Source organism: Schistocerca serialis, chromosome 8 (assembly GCF_023864345.2).
Source record: "Schistocerca serialis cubense isolate TAMUIC-IGC-003099 chromosome 8, iqSchSeri2.2, whole genome shotgun sequence".
Taxonomy (NCBI): domain Eukaryota; kingdom Metazoa; phylum Arthropoda; class Insecta; order Orthoptera; family Acrididae; genus Schistocerca; species Schistocerca serialis.
The window spans coordinates 348,412,449-348,419,948 of NC_064645.1; positions in this window are offsets into that span (position 1 = coordinate 348,412,449).

The following is a 7,500-nucleotide window of genomic DNA, read 5'->3' on the forward strand; positions in this document are numbered from 1 at the left end:
CCAGCGGATGAACGGCGGACTTTTCCCGCAGTCGCAATGTGCAATCCACCCCTATAACATGCGTTTCATGAAGAGGTATGTCCAATATGCGACATTCCCGCTGTCCCTATACATGAGCTGCGAGCTGTACCACTTACGAGCTACAGACGCGATCGCGTTGCTCTCTGTACGAATGCCGATGCTGAGCGGTCAGCTAGGAGGCGCTCCATCCATGTCGGTACCGGTGAGCGTTGCACTCGCAGTCGCAAAAACGTACGGCAAGTATATTACTCGGAAGAGTTAATGACAGTCCAAGCCCCCCCTGCGTGGGGAGAGTCTTGCTAGGCCATGACCCACCGGAAGGGCGCAGCGTCCCCCACCCCAGACATGTGACGTCACACTATCGGTATTGACGACTAGACTCATTGCTTATAATCATTTGCCATACACCGGTGGAAGCTGCCGAGACGAGTAGCTACATAGCGCGCTCGCCGTGTCACTAATGTACAGAGATACAACAGTTTCGACGGGAACCACATTAAACGTATACACGGCGCTGATTAGTAATAGATAGAGCCATCAGAATACAGATAATATATACAACTGTCCGTATACATGCTGAAAGACTCTGCTCACAATCACAACCACACGTCAGCCACACACTCTTATCACGCACTACTCTCTGCCTGTAACACGCACACAGACAATATGTAAGCACCAGCATGCAACAACACCCAGTGCATCCTCTCCGCCACATTAGACAATCCACACTGTCATAACCAGACTGGGAGGTCCACACAGAAAACAGAATATCCCACCCACCCGACAACCACCATTGCTCAGCCAAGCCACCAACACCCACACATGTCCTACACAGGGGTGCACCCAACATCACAATACTGCCTCCTCTCACAGCACACAAACAATGGCAGGAATGAAAGACACAGGTCTGCCACAAGCATGGAATGAGAGCGCCGCCTGTCATGAGCCAAAGGTACATCCTGACGTGGCAAATCAGATGATACCGCAGGCATCCACGTACTATAATCACAATCAACAAACCGGCCGCCGCCCCCCCCCCCCATTAAACCTTTCCTTACAACAATGTGTACCTTAACCTAACCTATGTCGTACCTTAACCTAACCTATGTCGTACCTTAACCTAACCTATGTCGTACCTTAACCTAACCTATGTCGTACCTTAACCTAACCTATGTCGTACCTGAACCTAACCTATGTCGTACCTTAACCTAACCTATGTCGTACCTTAACCTAACCTATGTCGTACCTTAACCTAACCTATGTCGTACCTTAACCTAACCTATGTCGTACCTTAACCTAACCTATGTCGTACCTTAACCTAACCTATGTCGTACCTTAACCTAACCTATGTCGTACCTTAACCTAACCTATGTCGTGCCTTAACCTAACCTATGTCGTGCCTTAACCTAACCTATGTCGTGCCTTAACCTAACCTATGTCGTGCCTTAACCTAACCTATGTCGTGCCTTAACCTAACCTATGTCGTGCCTTAACCTAACCTATGTCGTGCCTTAACCTAACCTATGTCGTGCCTTAACCTAACCTATGTCGTGCCTTAACCTAACCTATGTCGTGCCTTAACCTAACCTATGTCGTGCCTTAACCTAACCTATGTCGTGCCTTAACCTAACCTATGTCGTGCCTTAACCTAACCTATGTCGTGCCTTAACCTAACCTATGTCGTGCCTTAACCTAACCTATGTCGTGCCTTAACCTAACCTATGTCGTGCCTTAACCTAACCTATGTCGTGCCTTAACCTAACCTATGTCGTGCCTTAACCTAACCTATGTCGTGCCTTAACCTAACCTATGTCGTGCCTTAACCTAACCTATGTCGTGCCTTAACCTAACCTATGTCGTGCCTTAACCTAACCTATGTCGTGCCTTAACCTAACCTATGTCGTGCCTTAACCTAACCTATGTCGTGCCTTAACCTAACCTATGTCGTGCCTTAACCTAACCTATGTCGTGCCTTAACCTAACCTATGTCGTGTTTTAACCTAACCTATATTGCGCCTTAATGTAACCTATATTGCGCCTTAATGTAACCTATATTGCGCCTTAATGTAACCTATATTGCGCCTTAACGTAACCTATATTGCGCCTTAACGTAACCTATATTGCGCCTTAACGTAACCTATATTGCGCCTTAACGTAACCTATATTGCGCCTTAACGTAACCTATATTGCGCCTTAACGTAACCTATATTGCGCCTTAACGTAACCTATATTGCGCCTTAACGTAACCTATATTGCGCCTTAACGTAACCTATATTGCGCCTTAACGTAACCTATATTGCGCCTTAACGTAACCTATATTGCGCCTTAACGTAACCTATATTGCGCCTTAACGTAACCTATATTGCGCCTTAACGTAACCCACATTGCCCCTTAACGTAACCCACATTGCCCCTTAACGTAACCCATATTGTGCTGTAACCCAACACACGTTGGGCCTTAACCCAACACACGTTGGGCCTTAACCCAACACACGTTGGGCCTTAACCCAACACACGTTGGGCCTTAACCCAACACACGTTGGGCCTTAACCCAACACACGTTGGGCCTTAACCCAACACACGTTGGGCCTTAACCCAACACACGTTGGGCCTTAACCCAACACACGTTGGGCCTTAACCTGCTCTGTAATTGTCATACGACGCGTTAAATTAGTGTAGTGTTGCCTAACTGCAACCCCCGCAATATAGTTTGCTACTCGCACTGCCCGGTCCCCAGTGTATCGCTTCATGTTAAACACCTTGCAGCGATACACTGTAATGTGGATGGCAGCAGGACGTACATGCTCAATGCCCTTCGCAGTTGTTCATTGGCATTCGCATGGCGAAGCACTGCGCCTACGCTGTGGTACGGCCTGTGTCAACTGTCCGCTGATGTTGTACCTCCAAATCACACACTGTACTGCACATTGGTCCTCATGTACTGAATGATACATCGTGGTACATGTGACCGTACAACGACTGCGCCAACAACGGCGAACCATGCGGTCCAAATGTTGTGCACGCAGCTACGTGTCGTCTCCCTATAAGAGCTGGAGTGCAGTGTGGTATGCCCTGGATGGCGATCAGCATGAGCCGTCTGTTGATGTAGTGGCGCGTGTTGTCAGACGTTGTCGTCTCTTCTCACACACCGTGATAGCATGGTGCACTGCGTTCCACATCTGCGACATGCGACAGAGGCCGGTTGACAGTCGTTTGCGCAATGGACATCGCATACGTACGGGGGCCACCTTCCACGTGTTTGCGAAGCGTGCACATGTTGTTGCGTGTATGTGGGCAGACATAGTGTGTCGTGACACCTGACACAGGCATGCAACAATCGTTGAATTTGCAAATGGCGATGGACGCCTACGTTTGCTGGTGACGTTACGCAAATGAACAACTGGTAAACCGTTGTGGTGCGGTTGTTCTCGCTAGAGGTGAATCAGTGATGGCGACGATCGGTTGAGCTACCAACCGGTTGTTTCAGCGATACCCACCATGCCCACGAACGTGAATGGCATGTGGGTGTGAAGCGATACGCGGCGGTGGCTGGGTGGGACCGGCCCCGGCCGGTGAGGGGGGGCCGCCCGGCGTGCTGGCCGCGCGGTGCGTGGGCGCACGCGCTACAGCCGGCTGGTGGGGGCGGCCACTGGCAGGCGCGCCGGCCGACGGAGGCGGCAGGCGGCGCAGCTGCGCGCCGGCGCACCCTGCACGCGGCGCCGTGCGGCCAAAGTAGGTCCTCGCGGGCCCGGTGCGAAGCGCGGTGGACATCTGCAGTGTGCTGGTCCGATTGAGGACTGTGTGCGCTGAGGATGCGCCGCCGCCCGGCGCTCGGCGCCGCGACGCCGTCTGCTGCTCGGTCGCCTCTGCGGTTCTCGCAGGTGGTTTGTATCGCAGCTGTGCGGACGTGTTGGCGCGTGCGCTGTGCTGGGAGAGTTCGCTTCGGCACCCAAGTGGGGCTTTTGTCCTTCTGTGGCGCTGGCGTTGGAGCTGCCGGTCACCGTAGGTGGCGCGTGTTGTCTCCCGCCGGCAATGCCACGACAGCACGCTCCCGGGCCTCTGTCGGCAGCGGCAAGCTCAGTTGGGAGCACGGGTGGTCGCACCTAAAGCGTCTACTCGCCAAACTCCGGGCGATTGCGCCTCTCTCGAACCCGACCAAGTACTTAGGACGGCGCTGCGCGCCGCCGGGACCTGAGAGGGTTTCGAGGTGTATGGTGCAGGGGAGCGCAGCCTCCTCCTGTTTGCAGAATAATTGAGCGGACGCTTGCGTGTTCGCGCGGGCCCCCGGGACACACTCCCGGGCGGCCGGCTGCTCAGCTCTAGTTGACGCAGCTCCCTGGTTGATCCTGCCAGTAGTCATATGCTTGTCTCAAAGATTAAGCCATGCATGTCTCAGTACAAGCCGCATTAAGGTGAAACCGCGAATGGCTCATTAAATCAGTTATGGTTCCTTAGATCGTACCCACGTTACTTGGATAACTGTGGTAATTCTAGAGCTAATACATGCAAACAGAGTCCCGATAACAAATAAAGCATTAAGAGCCACCACATTAGCACAATTTTCGGATGACCACTGCAACGTCGTGGAGCTTCACTCACCTACTGGATTATTATACCTAGTCAATATGTACTTCCAGTACGGAAGACAAATTGAAGAATTTTTGGAGAAGCTTGTTCAAATAGCCACGGCGTTGCGGGGAAAGAAAATTCTCGTGACCGCGGATATCAATGCAAAATCCCCCCTTTGGTTCAGTGGCACCCAGGATGAAAGAGGAGAAAAAGCTGTCGACACGATCATGGCATTACAACTCATAGTCGCGAACAAACAAGGAAACCCTCCCACCTACTCCGGAGGGGGGGGACATGGCACAAACATTGATGTGACCTTGATCACACCAAATCTTACAACAAAATTATTCAACTGGACAGTCTGGGATCAGATCACTACCAGTGATCATAACATGATAACATTTACCATAGGAGACAGCGAGTGCCACTGGGACAAGGGGTGGGAGACGCAGTTAAATTACAATAAAACTGACTGGGACCGTCTGGCGAGGGAGTGCGACATCCCTGCGTTACTGGAGGGTGATGTCGACGTAGAGGAGTACACCAAAGATCTTACAAATGCGATAATCAGGGCAGTAAAGGCAGCTGTACCAACCAGGAGGAGGGCCGTCGCGGCTTCCCCTTCACCATGGTCAGCCGAACTGGGGCAAATGCGCCAAGCAGTACGGAGGGCGAGGAGGTATTACCAGCGGTGTGTCGTCTGGCATGAAAAGCAGCGATGGCAGCAAATATACAGAGAAGCCAAAGAACAGTTCCAACAGGAACTTAAGGCTGTCAGGATGAGAAGCTGGGAGAAATATGTGCAAAGCCAATTGGCTACGGACCCCTGGGGACTTCCCTACAAAATAGTCAGAGAAAAAATAAAATCACCTATGGTGTTGTCTACCGTCAGGGATGGGGACCGGATGACGGGAACCTGGCAGGAAACTGCGGAGGCCCTACTCCGTGCCCTGTTACCTGACGATAGAGAAGAAGACGACTCGGAAGAACAGCGAAGAATAAGACTAGAGAACCAGCGGGTCTACGAAAACAACCGCGTGGTCTACCCCTTCTCTGAAGAAGAGGTAAGCTCTCAAATAAAAGACCTCAAAAAGGGAAAGGCTCCCGGCCCAGATGGCATCATTGCGGAGGTGATACAATACCTCGCCCCCCAGCTGGTAGCACCTCTCACTCAGCTATACAATGAATGTCTACGGCTTCAGACATTCCCCTCAATTTGGAAAAAGGCAAATGTTGTCATAATCAGAAAAGGCCCAGACAAAGATCCCAAGGAAGCAAAGTCGTATAGACCTATATGTCTACTGGACTTGCTGGGCAAGCTCTTTGAGAGGTTGCTGGCAGACAGGTTGGCTGCACACCGGGTCCTGTGCGGGATGAGTGACAGACAGTTCGGTTTTCGGACGGGGCGATCCGCGTCTGACGCAATCGCCCTGGCCGCGGACGTCTGTGGCTCTGCCCCGCACAAGTACATAGTTGGCATCATGGTGGACATCAGTGGCGCCTTTGACAACCTGTGGTGGCCTTCGCTCTTCTCCTGCTTGCGGGAAAAGGAGTGCCCAGGGCCGCTATATGGCTGTCTGAGGAGCTATTGTGAAGACAGGGAGGTTTGGCTATCGGCCCCTAGTGGAAAAGTTAGTAAGAAAATCACCAAGGGGTGTCCTCAGGGTTCTGTCCTGGGGCCACTCTTTTGGGACATAAATATGGAACCACTTTTGGAAGAACTCAAGAGAAGCGAAGATGTACTAGAGGTCATAGCCTACGCAGATGACCTCCTTCTGCTGGTTGGCGGCCATAGTCGCGAAGAATTGGAGCCAAAGGTAGAAAGAGCCATCACAATACTGACAACATGGTGTCATAAAACTAAAATGTCAATAGCACCCAATAAGTCTACCTACTTGCTGCTTAAGGGTCAACTTATAAGAAACCCTACCGTCAGAATAAATGGCCTACCAATCCTCAGGCGTAGAGAAGCTCGGTACCTTGGTGTCATCATCGACGAGAGGTGGAACTATGCATCACATATAGATACAGTAACACAACGTTCGCTCACAGTATTACACAACTTAATTGGAATAGGGCACAAAAGATTTCACCTCCCACCTGATCTCATTAAACTGTATCACAACAGCATTCTCACATCCATTGTAGGCTACGGATCAGCGGTCTGGGCACACAGGCTCACGAGGGTCATGCCCGCCGTGGCCGTCAGAAGAGTGCAGCGAAATATGCTCCTACGGTCAGTAGGCGCTTATAGAACAACTCCAGGAGGGGCACTCTCAGTACTGATGGGGTTATGTCCTTTAGACATAAAAATTAGGGAACAGGCTACCTGGTACTGGGTCAAGAAAAATAGAAGGGAGAAGATAGAAGAAATTATGGGGGTATATGTGGGGGATAAGCCAAGCATTAAAAGAAGGGGAATGGAATTGTGGCAGGAACTCTGGGACAGTGAGGAAACTGGGCGAAGAACATACGAGCTGTTTCCAAGCATAAAGGAACGCCTTGAACTGACTTATATCAAACCATCAAAGGGGCTACTGCACTTTCTTACAGGCCACGGACCCTACCCGACATATCTCTGTCGGTTTGGGAAAAGGGCAGCATCAGCGTGTGACTGTGGAGCAGTGCTGGGCACTCCAGACCATGTGGTGTATGAGTGTCCCCTCTTCGACGATGTAGCACACCAACTCAGGGAACAACTACCGAACAACGACACGTACCACCTGCTCAGGCAAGAAGGCACCTTCGATATTCTAAACAAATTAACTAATAACATATCAAATAAAGTCCTCAAAGAATATCTCCGTAATATTGATTAATTAAACACCAGATTTGTCGCGTACGCCCCCCTGTTCCGCCGGGACATGGAATAGGCCAGTCGCTTCACGGCTGGAATCCGCCAGGTCTATGG